Source organism: Agelaius phoeniceus, chromosome 27 (assembly GCF_051311805.1).
Source record: "Agelaius phoeniceus isolate bAgePho1 chromosome 27, bAgePho1.hap1, whole genome shotgun sequence".
NCBI lineage: Eukaryota > Metazoa > Chordata > Aves > Passeriformes > Icteridae > Agelaius > Agelaius phoeniceus.
Window position 1 is genome coordinate 2,975,229 of NC_135291.1, and position 16,108 is coordinate 2,991,336.

General features: G+C 52.0%; 1 pseudogene; it reads right to left on the minus strand.

The window, feature by feature from the left end:
- LOC129132018 (uncharacterized) overlaps positions 1-16,108 on the minus strand; it is a 234,639-nt pseudogene that overhangs the window by 152,614 nt on the left and 65,917 nt on the right.

Sequence of the window (16,108 nt, forward strand, 5' to 3'; positions counted from 1 at the left end):
GTTCTGGGCTGAGAAAGTTACGGAGAACCATTCAGAAAAGACATGTATCCTCACCACCAGTGGATGTCATCCAGGAACCATATCATTAACAGCCTTGATTGACACTGGAGCGGATGTCACAATACTCTCGTGACTTTGCTGGCCTCAATCGTGGCCTCTCACTCATGCAAGTTTTGGACTTCTGGGGTTGGGTGGTGCTACAACAGGTGGTTTGTCAGCCATTGTAATTAATGTGAAACATCCTGATGGCCAACAAGCTAACATCAGACCCTATGTTGCCGATGCTCCTCAAAGTTTGTGGGGACGACATTGTTTATCTCAATGGGCTGTCAAAATTACTACGGATTTTTAATGGGGGCCACTGTGATGCAGGGCAATGAACGTCCAGTTGTAGCCTTGATATGCTTGACAGATAAACCTGTCTGGGTTGACCAGTGGCCCCTTACTAGCGAAAAGCTTACTGCCCTGCAAGAATTAGTCACAGAACAATTTCAAGCAGGAAATATTGAAATATTCCTGGAATACCCCTGTTTTTGTAATAAAAAAGAAATCAGGAAAATGGAGACTTTTACATGATTTACGGCAGATAAATGCTGTAATGGCAACAATGGGAGCTTTACAACCAGGCCTTCCTACGCCTACAATGATTCCACAGGAATGGCAAATAGTTGTCATTGATCTGAAAGATTGTTTCTTCACTATTCCATTGGCTGAGAAGACAAAGAAAAATGTGCTTTTACTGTGCCTTCCATAATCATGCTGAACCCTGAACCCAATAAAAGATATCAATGGAGGGTACTTCCCCAAGACATGAAAAATTTGCCAACTATTTGTCAATGGTTTGTGGCACAGGCCTCGTCAAAAGTGCAGGAGCAATTTAATAACTGCTACTGTTATCATTACATGGATGATATCTTGTTGGCATCTGATAACAAACAACAGTTATCAGCTCTTAAACAATGTGCTGTAACAAATTTGAAAGCTTTTGGTCTGATCATTGCCCCAGAGAAAGTGCAGGAACACATGCCTTGGAAATACTGGTATGTTAGTGACTAACACTCAAGTTATGCCTCAACCTGTGAAGTTAGACATTGATGTTAAAACTGCTACTGATGGACAGAAATTGGTTGGTTTAATAGGTTGGATTAGATCATATTTAGGCATAACTAATCATCAGATGCAACTATTGCATGATTTGCTGTCAGGCACCACCTCCTCTACTGATGAGAGGCAACTGACCCCAGCAGCAAAGACCCTAGAAGAAATTGAATTAGCCTTAGCACACACATTTGTTAACAGATTAGATACCCATGTTGGTGTTCAAGTGTTTATTTTGAAGGACCATGAAATACCATGTGGAATACCGTGTCAATGAAGTGATAACTGGGAAGATCAACTGCATATTCTGGAATGGATATTTTTATTTTCAATAAAGATAACAAAACAGTAAAACCTCTTGCTGCTCTAAAAGAGAGACAAACTCACCAAGTCCCTCTGTGGGCTGTAGCTCAGCTCACTCAGTCCCTTATCAGTCCCTCTGGTGCTGGAAATGCCACAGCCCAGGCCCGGCCCGGTGGGCCACAGGTGTGAGCTGCCTGTGCTCTTCTGGTGTTCAGGCCAGAGCAGGTTTAAACAGGTCCAAAGAAAAGGGAAAAAAACACCACAGTTCAGGAACTTGTTTGGTTCAGCTAGCTAAAACTAACTAAAAGCAAAGGAGAGCTCTGTCCCGCTGTCTGTCCATCCGCAGACAACACAGTCCCAGAGCAGGAATGTGGAGGAGCAAGTGCAGTTTCTGAAAACAAACTGCATGCTGCTTCTCTACCCCTTCACTCTCAGGACAGGTCTTGAAGGTGTAAAACTTATTATTCAGCATAAACAGAACAGACTGGGGATACAAGCACCAAATAGTCAACCCAGAATATACCTCAGGGACCATTCAGTACTCCTTGATGTCACCAGAAGATAGGATTGAATGCAAAAGATTTTATGGGATTGAAATTTGACAAATCTGCTCTTCCCAAGGAATTCCCATTGTAGGCCTGCGTCCTGATGGAGGTTCCTGCCTCTGGGTTTATCTAGGTATCCTCAGAGAACCAGGAAGATGTGGAGCCCCCCAGCCAGATGCCTTCCAACTTGGATCACCAGGACCACGGATCATCAGGGCTCTGCCCAATGGGGGTCACTGGGGATCATCCGATGCGGATCCTCTCATGGAGGATGGAGCTGGAGCAGCGCACAAAGCTCTTCCCACACTCGGGGCACTCACAGGGCTTCCCTTAGTGGCGCCTCCATTGGTGTTGGGTGAAAGTTGAGCTCAATGAGAATCTCATCCCACACTCCCCACACTCGTAGGGCCTCTCCCCGGTGTGGATGCGCCGGTGCAGGGTGAGGGTGGAGTTTTGCTTGAAGCCCTTCCCACAGTTGGGGCAGCGGAAGGGCCTCTCCTCGGTGTGACTCCACTCATGTTTGAGAAGATTGGAGCTCCTGTGAAACCTCTTCCCACATTGGGGACACTTGTAGGGCCTCTCCCCAGTGTGGGTGCCCTGGTGTTTTCTCAGGTCAAAGTGCCACCCATAGCTCTTCCCACATTCCAAGCAGGTGTAGGGCCGTTCCCCCATGTGGATGACCTGGTGCCGAATCAATGCTGAGCTTCCTCTGAAGCTCCTCCCACATTCCCCACACTTGTAGGGCTTTTCCCCAGTGTGGATCTTCTGCTGTTCCGTCAGCTGGCACTTGATGCTGAAGCTCTTCCCACACTCCCCACACTCATGGGGTTGTTCCCCAGTGTGGATCCTCTCATGTTTCCTCAGGCCAGAGCTGTATCTAAAGCTCTTCCCACATTCCACACACTCATAGGGCTTTCCCCCAGTGTGGATCCTGTGGTGTTGCATCAGGCTCCCCTTCTGGCAGAAGCTCATCCCACATTCCCCACACTCATAAGGCCGGTCTCCAGTGTGGATCATCTTGTGTTGCATCAGCTGGCCCCTCTGCCTGAAGCTCTTCCCACATTCCCCACACTCAAAGGGCTTTTGCCCAGTGTGGATCCTCTGGTGTTGGATCAGGACAGAGTTGTGGCTGAAGCTCTTCCCACACTCCTCACACTCAAAGGGCCTCTCCCCAGTGTGGATCACCTGGTGCTGCCTCAAGCTGGAGCTCCAGCTGAAACGCTTCCCACATTCCTCACACTCATAGGGCTGCTCCCCAGTGTGGATCACCTGGTGCTGGATCAGATCTAAGCTCCGACTAAAATCCTTCCCACATTCCAAGCACTTGTGGGGCTTCTCCCTGCCATGAGGCTTCTCCACCAGCTCTGAGCTCTGGCTGGATCTCTGGCCGCCTTCCTGGCTCAGGGGGGCTCTTTCCTCCCTGCAGCTCCCTGGGCTGGGTTTGCAGCCCCTCCTCGTGTGCTATTTCCAGGGCTTTTCCTCCTCCTCCATCCAGACACGCCCTAGGAATGAAAAATCCTGGTTTGGAGAAAAAAACAAGATGAGAGTGCCTTGGACTGGGAGTTCCTCCTTGCCCAAGTTCATCTCATTAGGTCATTGGGCATCTTGTGTCTCTAAGAACCCCCAAAACACCACAATTCAGCACAAAAGTCCTCCAAACATCAAGATGCAGATCAAAAACTTCCAAAACATCAACATTCAGCAAAAGCCCCCTCCAAATATAAAGATTCAGCCCCCACAAAAAAACAAAGCACCAACAATTAGCCCAAGAAAGCTCAGAAACACCAAGATTCACCCCCGGGAAAATTGTGGATCCCAATCCCCTGTCACCTGCTGCATGTGGGGGGGGCAACGCTCCTGGGGCTGGGGTCAGAGGCTGCAGATACAGGGAGAGGTGGAACCTTGTGCTGCTTCCTCTTCCTGTTCCTCCTCTGGTGTCCCCACTCTTCCTCACACTCCTCTTCCTCCTGCTATTCCTCTTTCTCCTGCACAATCCCACCTTCTCCTCCCACGTGCATCGTTTGACCCTTTTGTTCCTCAACCCTGCTTCTCCTTCCCTTCTCCTCCTGCCCCAGGCCCAGCACCCGCTGCCGGCTCCCTCTTGCCCCCAAACCCACAGCATCCCACGGCAGGGGCAGGGATGGAGCGGGGGCTGGTCGGGCTGGGGCAGCGCTGGGCTCTCGGCCGCTCCCGCCCGCACTCGGTCCCCACTGCAGCCGCTCCCGCCAGGACAGCGCGGGGGGGCCCGGCCTTGGCGCTGCCCCACTCCCACCTCCCCAAATTCCCCTCGCATTTGGAGAACAGGGCATGGATGGTGTTGGTGTGCTGCAAAGGGACTGGGTGAGGGGGAGTGTGCAGCAATATGCTTAAGGCAAAAAGCCGCAGGAGGAATCTTTGTGGGAAGGAAAAGGATGATGGAAAAGCAGAGGAAGAGAAAAATACTGAGGACTGGGATGTTTTTCAGCAGGGTCTTATCCTCAACATTTGCCAGCTGATCATTTGTATCCCCGGTTTCCAGGAGAGGAAAACAAGGAGGTCAGGGTTTCAGGGGGTTTCTCTGTGGGGGGCAGCGGCAGCACCGGGCGCAGAGGTGCGGGACCGGGAGCACGGGCTGGGGGCCTGGGGGGAGCTGCGGGGCCGGGCCGGGGCTGTGGGGCAGCCGGGGCTCAGCGCCGGGCGCTGCCTGACCCCACCAGCCCCGGGCAGGGCCGGCAGTGGCCCCCGGCCCCCAGGAGGCTGCGGGACGCCCCGGCCGCTGCCCGGCCCCGTGGAGCTGCCGGCCCTGCCCGCCGGGGGGCGCCTTTGGACACTGCGGCAGGACAGGGACCGGCTCTGGGATACGGGCTGGGGAGGGCACCCTGAGCACAGGGACGAGGAGCAAGGAACACCTGGGAAATACAGATTGTACATGGAAGGATCCAGATTTTCTTCTAAGGATTGGGTTTGGGTCCTTGGAGAAATGAATGATTTTGCAGAAAACTTAGCAGCTGTCAGAAGGTTAGGGTTAGGGTTGAGTTGCTGATGAGAGCTGATTGCTGGGTGCTTGGGACCTCTGTTTTTTTGGGAGTTTTCCCAGGAGCGGGGGAGGGGGGGGACGGGGGAAGGGTGCAGAGATGCCGGAGGATTCAGGCTGGGGGTAGGGGCTGGGCGCAGTTGCTGGCCCTCTCTCAGTTTTCTGTCCCTCTCTCAGGTTTTTGGAGGAAGGCAATTGGAGCTGCTGCTCTTAGGCTGCTCTTTCCACTGCTGCTGACAGAGCCCGTGTGAAAAATGTCTATTATTGGCTTTTCACAAACATTAAAATGAGTATTATACATGTTATGTTAGGAAGTTATGCTGTAACAATTTTTTTAAGTAGTGTGTTAAATGTAGTTTTAGGTTATAACATAATGTTACAATAGAAACTATGTATGTGGGATAGTTTTTTAAAAAAGGAATGAGGACTCACACCAGATAGCAGCCACAGGACACCTAAATCTTTCAGAGAAGAATATTTTATTGCTCAATTATCAGAAGAAATGAACTTGTTCCTGCCTTGCTCAGCCCTGAAGATGCCATCAGGATGAAGAGGAAGAAGCTGACACTGACCAGACAGAATCCTTTGTTGGAATAGAATTTATGTATCAGGTATGAGATGTACAAATATGCAATGGGCTATGGTTTTTCACAGTTAATCCTCTATTAACGTGTGTCCATTTTTGGGCTTACTTTGCCCAGGAAAAGGTACCCGAGCCGTTTGTAACTCTTTGTTTCCATTGTTTTGTATTGTCCTAAATCCTAATTGTCCAAATTTTTATTACTCTAATTGTATTACTATTTTTATAACCATTTTATTACTATTAAACTTTAAAAAGTTTAAAAACAAGTGATTGGCGTTTTTCACAATTATGGTAGCAGAGGATGGTTACCAACACCTCACTGCCGGTGCTTTAGGAGAGTCAGAGTGGGGAAGGTGCCCCCTGCCCTCTTCAGCAGCCTCGCTCTGTTTGCCCTGGGGTGACCGACAGACGCAGGTTATGGTGGACAAAAGGAGACAATAAAACAAAGATAAGGGAAAAAGGCTCCCTACAACCATGGCAATTGGCCCCCTAAGAGTAGTAATGTGCACGAAGAACTCGGGAAGGAAAAGGGATTGGTAAGTATTTCTCAGGGGGGATGAATGTGAGTGAATGAGAGGCGGGCTGGTTGTGCCAGACCTGCCAAGTGAGTGCTGGAGTCTCCCATGCTGCGTTTCTGACTTTCCGCGGTAAGTGGCCAGTAAAGAGACAAAGTGAATGTTAAAAGGAGTGAGAGAATCCCCCGGGGTAACTGGGACTGGGTCTCAGAGAGGGGCTGGACCCCTCGGAGGAAGGGAGCAGAGGAGTTTCCTAGCCCAATCCACTAGGAAATGGGACAAAAGGGGCTCCTAAAAACCTGCTGGGTTGAGGGATAAGAGTGCCCAAGAGCATCCAGAATTAAAAACTGCTGGGTTGAGGGATTAATATTCCAAGAGCATTCAGGGTAAAGCAAAATTCTGCCGGATTGAGAATATGCTCAAGAGCATCTGGGATTGGACAACACAGGTGGATTGAGAAATAAAAAAATGCCCAAGTGTTGGGGAAGATGAAACAGGAAAGCCTTATAAATATGATTGTCTGGCAAAAGATTTTGACAATATAGAAACTATAAGCAAGATTGAAATCAAAGCAAGCTTTGAGATACCTCAGTTACTGAACAACTGGAAAACAATGGTGTGGCCCAACTGAAGGTAATCCCCTTTTAATGAAACAATACCCTCTGCTTGCAGACAGATCCGAGGGTCAGAGCAGATCCTGCCAGCTTGGCAGAAGGGGTCCAAAGAGGAGTTTTTAGGGTTTAAAATGTAACACAGTGTGGTAATGTAATGATTCTTAGAGGCTGTATGTAAATGCTATAGGACGTGCATCTTGTACTAGATTGGCTGTTGAGAAATAGAACATTCGACACAAAAGAAGATTTATTGTGTTGTAATGGGAACCTTACTCTCTTACGCTTTTGCTCTCTTACGTTTTACTCTCTCAACCTCTCATCCTCTCTACCCCTCTCTTCTCTCGGGCCTGCTCCGAGCTGTGCCTGGCAGCTCCAAGCAGGGCCCTGCACCCGGGCCCTTTGCAATAAACCGCAAGTTCCAGGGCCTGGCTGCAGAGATCTCTCGTCTCCGTCTGTCCCGACCGTCCTACCCCCCGACGCTCCTACACCCAAGAGCATCTGGGGTTGGCCAACACAGCTGGGTTGAGGGATATCCAAGAGCACCGGGACTGACCAGAAATACCTAAACTTGTAATAGGTGATGTGAATGTAAAAGGTACCTACCTTATTGTTGTCTTGTTTGTGTGTGAGAGTGAGTCACACACAAAATCAGCCTCAGCTTCCCGGGCAGGTGGGAAGGGGGGGCTGTGGAAAGAGGTGTGTGTGACCCACAAATAAGCCATTGTCCCTTGGGTGGGTGGGGGCTGTGGCAGAGCATGTGTGTGACTGCAAACGGGCCATTGTCCCCCCGGGCCTGTGAGGGGGCCGTAGCTGAAGAGTGTGAGTGACACAAATCAGCCTCACAGGTGAACGGGCACCGGAGGCAGCAGAGTCAGGGCCCTCCCAGGAGGCCGGGAGATACTGAGACCCAGAGGCCAACGCCAAGGGGAGGGGGCCACAGGGACCCGCGATTCTCTGTCAACAGGGATCCACTTTGTGTCCTGAGCGTGTGAAAGAATGTGTGGAAGTGAATGAGAAATAGAAGCGAGTGAATGTAGACAAATGAAAGTATATGTAATGTAGATTGTGCATTTTAAGCTTCACTATATCTCCTTAGAGAGAGGTGGATTGCACTGAAAGTAGTGTGAGAAAAAGGTTTTTTATTTTTAAGTGTGTAGTTGAAAGAAAAGTGGTATTTAGGTTGTTAGTGAAAGTGAAAAACAGAGGCAGATGATGAATAGATAAGATCTTGAAAAATGAGACAGAAAACCAGTAAGTTGGATTAAAGGGAAAAAAAAAGAAAAAAAAATAGCCCTTTGGGAGTTATGTTAGCTAACAGAGATACAACTCCTTGCAAAAGGAGAAAGTACAGGGTATGTAGTAGTTGATGGGAAAAACATGCACACTATGGAAAAAGGGAAATTAACCTTAAACTAGTAAGCTCAAACTTGTGAATTATATACTTTAAAAAGAGCACTAGAATATTTAACACAAAATAAAGGAACCATATCTACTGATTGAAGGTATGCCTTTAGAGTAGTACATACCTTTAAAAATTTGGAAAGGAAAAAGATTACTTAATTCAAGAGGAAAAGGTTTAGTACATGAGGAACTTATTTCAGAGGTTTTAGAGGCATTAAAATTACCTAAAAGAGATAGCTATAGTACATATTGAGGAACCCCAAAAGGGAAAGACCCCAGAAATAAGAGGAAATAATTTGGCAGATGACAAAGCCAAGGATGCAGCAGAAAGTGGAGCTGAGTGAGTTATGTTAATATTAACTCCAAACGAGGAAAAACTGGAAATTCCAAAGTTTAGGGAAGCCGAGAAAAAAGAATTAAACAAGACAGGAAGTGAACAAGATAAACCAGGGAAATGGAAACTTCTTGATGGAAGACAATTACTTAATAAAATGTGCTTACTAGGAAAATATTAGAAGACATGCATCAGAAAACCCACTGGGGTACTCAAGCTTTGTGTGATCATTTTTTAAGGAACTATGGGTGCACTGGGATTTTTGGAGTAGCAAAGCAAGAAACTGAAAGATGCTTAATTTGCCAAAGGATAAATAAAAAGGTGATGAGAAAAACAACATTAGGAGGTCGTGAGTTAGCTCGTCGACCATTTCAAAGTATCTAAGCAGAAGTTTAGATTTGTTAGGTTCTGGATTTATTTGTAAAAAAACCCGTTTAATCTAGAAGAAAGAGAATATACCATAGGTTAGACAGTAGATTTTAGGAGAATAAAAATCTTTAAAGTATCGGAAAGCCCCTAGACAAAACAAGAAAAGAAAAAGAGGAAATGAAAGGGAGGGGAACAAGAGGAAAAGTCAGAAAGAGAGTGGGATCCTCTGCAGCTCTTGCCCCCTCCGTTCGCGGCCGAGGCACCTGTCCCGGGTCCCGGCTCGCTGCCCGCCTCAGCTCCGCCTGCCCCGGTTTCCATCCCAGGTGCGGGCTCACTGCCCAGGGCAGCTCCACCTGCCCCGGCGCTGGCGGTGAATTTGTGTGCCCTGCTCCCACTGCCCGGCCCGCGGCCGCTCTGCCGGCCATGCTGGGGAAGATGGGGGTTGCTCTGTCCTGCCGCGTGGGCCGAGGTCACCGCGCCGACCGCACCGAGGCCGGGTCCCAGCCATCCCATCCCCGGCTGCCCTGCCCGTGCCAGCTGCGCTGGGCACCGCCGCTGCTGCTGCCGGGGTCTCCCACCTGCCTTTTCTCTGCCGGGAGCTGCCGGATCAGCCGCCATAAGCCATGTGGGGGCTGCCCACGCTCCGGCTCGGTCTCCACGGGAAGATCCCCCTCTGCCGATTCCGGCAGCAGACCCTGCCCACACTCCCACCGAGCCTCGGCGGGATATCCTCCCCTGACCCCGGCCTGCACTGAGTGACATCCCCTTGATAATCACAGCTCCAGCTGTTCAGGGAAACTCTCTCTCTACAGGAAGCACCTTATCGAAACACTAGGAGCTCAGTTAAAAGGCAGCCCTCTCCAAATTCTTTCTCAAAACACGGGAGAAAGGCCATAGAAGGTAAAAACGTGAAAGAGTTAGATGAAGGGATTGCTCTATTTCCGTTGAGAGAGGTTCCCATGGCAGGGATGCGCTGCCCTGCCCCGCGGGAGCCACCAGCGCCCCTGCCGGCCCTGCCCGGAACTGCACCCAAGGGGAAAGCGCCGCAGCCGAAAGGCCGGGACTGGCTCCGGGCTCTGTTTGTTGTCACTGCCGGAGCTGTGGTTGTTTGTTTGCTTTATTTACACACTAGTAAAGAACTGGTATTCCTATTCCCATAGCTTTGCCTGAGAGACCCTTGATTTCACTATTGTAAAACTTAAGAGGGAGGGGGTTTGCATTCTCCATTCCTAGAGAGGCTTTTTCTGCCTTCCCAAGCAGACACCTGTCTTGTTAAGCAAGACAAACACCCACAGGCACTGAGGGGGGCTGCAGGAGGGGCAGAAGAAGGCCCTGCAGCACTTGGGCACAAAGGCCCAGCAGGTGAATGCAAGAAGGGAGCAGCAAAAGGCCAAGCTGAAGGCAAAGGCCAGGGCAGAGCTCCTACAGCCCCTGAGGGATCAACCCCAGGGCCCAAGGGGGCCCCAGCACCCAGGGCACGGCTCGGCCACAAGCACCCGGCAGAGGCATTGCCCTCCTCGGCAGGGGACAGCCCACCCAAACAGCCCCTGGCAAGGAATCAGGGCTCCAGCTGCAGGGCACAAGGACACTGCAAGCAGAGACAGCAGCACCCTCAGGACCAGCAAGTCCACCCCTCGATGGACATGGATTGGCAGGGCTGTCACAGCTCCCATCACACCAGGGACCCTCCACACTGGAGCCCTTGAGAACATTCAGGTGGGTCTGCATTGAGAGGAGGCATTTTCAGATGGACACAGGGGCCTCTCAATCCACTCTGAATCTTAGACCTAAGGGAGGGAGAAATGCCAAAAATGTCTTTGATTATTCATGGCATAAGTGGGAAAGCTGTATGGTTTTATTCAACCACTATTAGTAGATCTGGGAGATGGATTTGAAATGCATGAAGTTTTATTTGCTCCTAATTGCTATCATGATTTACTGGGAAGGGATTTGATCGCTAAATTTGGAACGCAAATTAATATTATAAAAGGTGATACAGAGGCCAGTTCTGTTGTACCTCTGTGTCAAATGTCTGGCCAGGCCTATGCTGAAGTGAACCCTGAAGTGTGGGCAGCCCCAGGGAAATAGGGAAGATCAGATTTGGAGCCTCTCCAAAGTACTCTGAAGCAACCAGGACAAGTGGTGTCTAAAAGCAACAGCCTGTTCCAGGGGAGGGAAGGAAGGGGAATCAGACAAAGCGCAGGTCACCGCCCCATGCTCACCTCAACCCAAGGAGCTGTGGGTGCTTGTAAGAGCCGGGCACTGAAATGCCCTGAGCAGGAAGGCTTCAATATCTTCTGCTGACACCATGGCACCTAACAGGGGGGCAAAAGCAATTCTGACTGCTTCAGCAAGCACTGGATCAGAGATCAAGGTATATTCTCCCCCAGGAAGCTGGGCTGGCACAGAGCCTGCCCTGGGACTTTGCTGTTGCCAACACCCAGCCAGGACATCGGCTCCTGCCTAAGGAGTGCAAAGCAGCACCACTGGTGGCCAAGGGGCCCATGCCAAGTGTCCCTGAGGCCAGAAACAGCCGCCAGCACAGCTGAACACGGGGGGACCCCTCAGCCTGGCCTCAGGGGCTCTGAAGCCCCGGAGATTTGCACTTCCCGCCTGCAGCAGGACCATGGCAGCCGCCCCTGAGCCTGCCCTGAAGGCAACGCAGCAGCAGCCAGGGCTCCACAGCGGGCCAAGCCCCTGGGCCTGCCCACAGATCCTCTGCTCAAACCCTCGGAAATCCTGGCCACCCTCCTCTGGCACCTCCAGCCACTGCGGCCAAGCCTTGCTGCCACTGCTGCAGCTTCAGCGCTGGCTGGGCCTGCACTGCCACAGCTGCTGGGGAGCACCACGGCACAATTCCACTCTGGGGCTCACTCACACCCACACTCTGGGCTGCCTAGAATAAGATTACACCATGAGAATGTTTTTTCTAAATAATCCTACTTTCATATTGTCAGTTAGGTTTGGGGGTGAGAATCAGTTTTGATTCTCGGCAGAAGAAGTAGAAAATATCTTTATTGCTTTGGATTCTTTTTCAGTGTGTGTTTGCCTGGCTGGTGGAGATGGCAAAATTTTGGTCCGCCTTTTCTGGTGTTTACCTCCAGGCTGCGTTTAGAAGAGCTTTAAAGGTGACCCTTTAACTCACAAACCGTTAATAGAACACTCTTCAAAAAAACCCCCAAAAATTAAAAATACCCCAAACCCTGGCTTTTGGGGTGGGGCGCATATGAGTCATGCTCTGGAAGAGAAGCTTCATTCCAGGCAGCCTGCAGAGGAGCTTTAGAAATGCAAATGAACACTGCTGGGCAAAGCCTGGACAATGGACCTGGGTCTCTTGCCTGGGGCAGGAATTGGGCTGATTCCCTCTGTCCCTCACCCCAAGCTCTGCCTGCTTGCACTGATGGAATTTGCACAGCTCAAGGCAGAGCCCAGGGTGAGGATATCTGACCCTGCAACAGAAACAGGCGAAGCTGCAAAGGGAAACAGCAAATGAAGAATGTTGGGAAAACTTCACTATAAATAAATGGGGGGGAATCATCCCTCTGCCCACTCCAACATGTGCTGTCACTGTCTGTGTTATATAGGGTGTATTAGAGCACTGAAATGTTCTTGCTACCACAAGTTCAGGGAAATCAGATGGGAATCCAAGTATTTGATGATTTAAGTAGAGAAAAGCATCAATTGATGCAGTCCTTGCTGAGAGCGCGGCCAAAAATGGTGAAAAGATGAACGGCCAGCAGAACAAATCCTATAACACCATGGACCAGCCCCTGGGAACCCAAACCAATTCATGTCAGGAGCCACGGAACCGATTTCTCATTTCAATGGCATCATTAGATTACAAGCTGCCCTGGGAATAACCAACCAGACAGCTCCAGCTCCTGACCTTCCTGCTGAGCAATCCCTGAAATGAGGAACATTTCAGTGGATTGGTCAGCCGTCCGCGACTGACGGCACCGTCGCCCAATCGCAGCCAGGGGCGGGCTCTGCACACGGCACAGCCTCGCCCCGCGCTCTCAGGGCCCCCCGGGCTGCGTGAGGGCAGAGCCGGAGATGAGGAACAGCCCTGGAACGGGCCCGGGCCCGAGGGGGATTGAGCTGAAAACACAAACAAACTTCTACGCACCTCCCGCCACGGCTTTCCCGAAGCACTGCGGCTTCTGTGGCTCCGGTCAGCGAGAAGCCCCGGAGCCTCACTACTGCTACCTCTAATTAGGAGCATCAAGGAATCGCTTTGATTTCCGCCAAAAAGGGAAAACTGCCCCAGCCCTGTGGATGAGTGGGCGAGGGGAGAGATTTCTGACAGAAAACTCTAAAAACTCAGAGCAGGATAATGAGAAGTAAGTGAAGAGCCTTAAATCCAGCCTTCCCCCACGCCTCCCTCCTTCCAGCTGCACCTCCTACCCCGGCAGTGCCGGACACAGGGAATGGGGCCGTGCTCACTTCATGCCCCGGGGCTTCTCCCTCTGCTCAGGGACGGGAGTCGTTCCCCTGCTGCACCCTGGGCTCTCTCCCAGCGGAGACTTCTCCAGGAACTTCTCCAAGCTGAGTCCATCTCACGGGGCACAGCCCCCCTCCAAGTGCTGCAGCGTGGGTCACTGTGCCCCGGGGGCAGTCCTGCCAGGACAGGCTGCTCCAGCGGGGCCCCTCTGGCCACGGGGGCACAGCCTCCTCTCAGGCATCCCCGTGCTCCAGCGTGGCTGCTCCGGGGGCTGCAGGGGGATCTCTGCATCCCCATGGATCTGCAGGGGGATCTCTGCATCTGGCACCGCCGTTTTTGGAGGCACCAGGAATAGGCTGAGCTCTGCCTGAAGCTCTTCTCACATTCCCCACACCCTTCCCGGCACAGGGAAGCTTTTACCTCCTCACAGCTCCCCAGGCTGGGTTGGCAGCCCCTCCTCATGTGGGATCTCTGGGGCTTTTCCTCCCCATTGGATTCCTGCGCCGTGGAGCCGTTCCAAATGGCCTCTTCCACGAGGTTCTGTGGCAGGGATTTGTTCTCCCTGGTCTCTGTCCGCAGCTCAGTGCGTGAGGGAGGAAGGACAAGGAGAGGAAGAGACAGGGAGAAGGGAAAAGGAAAAGGCAGGAGGAGAGGAAGGAGATGGGAAAGGAACATAGATGGATGTAGGACAGAATGAGGAGAAGAAGGAGGGTGGACAAGGAGAAGATGGGATTTGCCTCCATGCCAGAGGGAAGGGGAAGGAGATCCCCCCAGTCCATCCCTGGCAGGATGGCGTTGGCAGTGAGGCTGTCCTGCAGCGATGCTGGGCTGGGAGATGGAGCAGCAGGGGGGGGAAAGGGGCAGTGATTCCTCCTGCCCTGCCTGGCTGTCCCAGTCTGGAGCATCCTGGCGCTGCCGAGGCCCCTGGAGCGTCCGGCACTCAGGAGCCCGGAGCTCACGGCTGCTTTATAAAGCTGACAAAGTCAGCAGGATGCGTCTGTGTATGCTCTGCAGCAAACTGGGTTTATTGGTACAGGAACAGGGGACAGGTAAGGTTCATCTACAACCAGCAAATGTTCATGCACTTCGACAATGACGTGGGTCAGTACAAGGACCGGGAGAGATCCCTCAGCAAATCCTGCACGGGCACAACAGACCCAGCCTGGACACAGGGAGGGAATTTATTACCAACCAAATCACAGCAGCACAAGGAGAACGGAAAGAAATCTCTCCAACACCTTCCCCCTACCCAATGGGGATCACCCAGAACAGGGGTCACCAGGGCTCTGCCCAACGGGGGTCACTGGGGATCATCCAGCACAGATCCTCCCATGGGGGATGGAGCTGGAGCAGCACACGAAGCTCTTCCCACACTCGGGACACTCACAGGGCCTCTCCCTGTTGTGCAAGTGCTGGTGAGTGACGATCTCTGAATCCCATTTGAAGCTCTTCTGACATTCCAAGCACTCCTAGGGCCATTCCCCAGTGTGGATCTTGTGGTGCTTGCTGAGGTCGGAGGTCCCACTGAAGCTCTTCCCACATTCCCCACACTCCCAGGGCCTCTCCCCAGTATGGATGTTCAGGTGTTCCATCAGGGTGGAGCTGTAGCTGAAACCCTTCCCACATTCCAAGCATTTGTGGGGCTTCTCCCTGCCATGAGCCTTCTCCACCAGCTCTGAGCTCTGCCTGGATCTCAGGCTGCCTTCCTGGCTCAGGGGGGCTCTTTCCTCCCTGCAGCTCCCTGGGCTGGGTTTGCAGCCCCTCCTCGTGCGGAATGTCTGGGCCTTTTCCTCTTCCTCCATCTGGCCACAGCTTGGGAATGACAGACCCTGGTTTGGGGAAACCAAGGTGGGAGCGCCTTGGAGTAGAGGCTCCTCCTGGCCAGGTCCATCTCTAGAAGTCAGCAGGAGTCTTGTGTCCATGAAAATCCCCACAATGTCAAGATTCAGCCCCAAAAAGCTCTCCCAGCAGTTCCCTATTGCTGATCTCTCCACTTTTGGGGTTCCAGAGGTTTCCTTTCCTTAGGATCATGGGGGTCCAATGGTTCCAGGGCTTCTCCATTCTCTGGCGTCCTGCTCAGGGATGATCCAGGGCCTTTTGGGGGTCCATGGGGGCCCTTCTCCCCTGATGCTCTACTTTGAGATCCCAGGGATCCCAGGGGTCCCTCCTCTCCAGGCTCCCCCCCTTTCCAGTCTGCCGGGGTCCCCCAGCTCTGGGATCGCCCCTCTCTGCTCTCCCCACTCTGGGGGTCCCAGGGGTTCCCCTCCTCTGCTCTCCCGGGGGTCCCCAGGACCAATGTCCTCCCCTGCCCATACTGGGCAATGGCCACGTGGGCCCCCAAAGATCCCCCCAAGGGGCTCAGCTTTGGGCTCCTGCAAGATCCAAACCTACACACACAGAGAAAAAAAAACCTCCCAGAGACACCAGATGATATTTGGGGTCAATTCCACAATCTGCGAGCTCCAAACACACCCCAATAAAAAACCCTCTCAGGGACCCCCCGACAGATTTGGGACGACCTCCCCCTCCCCGCTCACCTGCAGGATGAGGTGGGGGCGATGGTCCCGTGGCTGCGGCCACAGGGGGCACTGGAACCTCCTGTTCCTCCTGTTCCTGCTCCTGCTCCTCCTCTTCCTACTCCTCCTTTTCCTCTCTCCCTCCTCCTCCTCCTCCTTCCTAATCCCACCTCCTCCCCAGTTCCTGCCTTCTGTGTATTTAGAGTGGAGGACCTTGCTTGTTTTTAGAACTAGAACAAAGATCCCAGATGGACCAAGGCTTGCTGCTTTTAGTCAGAACTATCAGTGACTAAAGGTCACGTTTCCTTTGCTTTGGTCCTGTCCTTGTTCTCCTCAGTGTTCAGGCTGGGCTATGGGGTGTCCTTGTTTGCTGCAT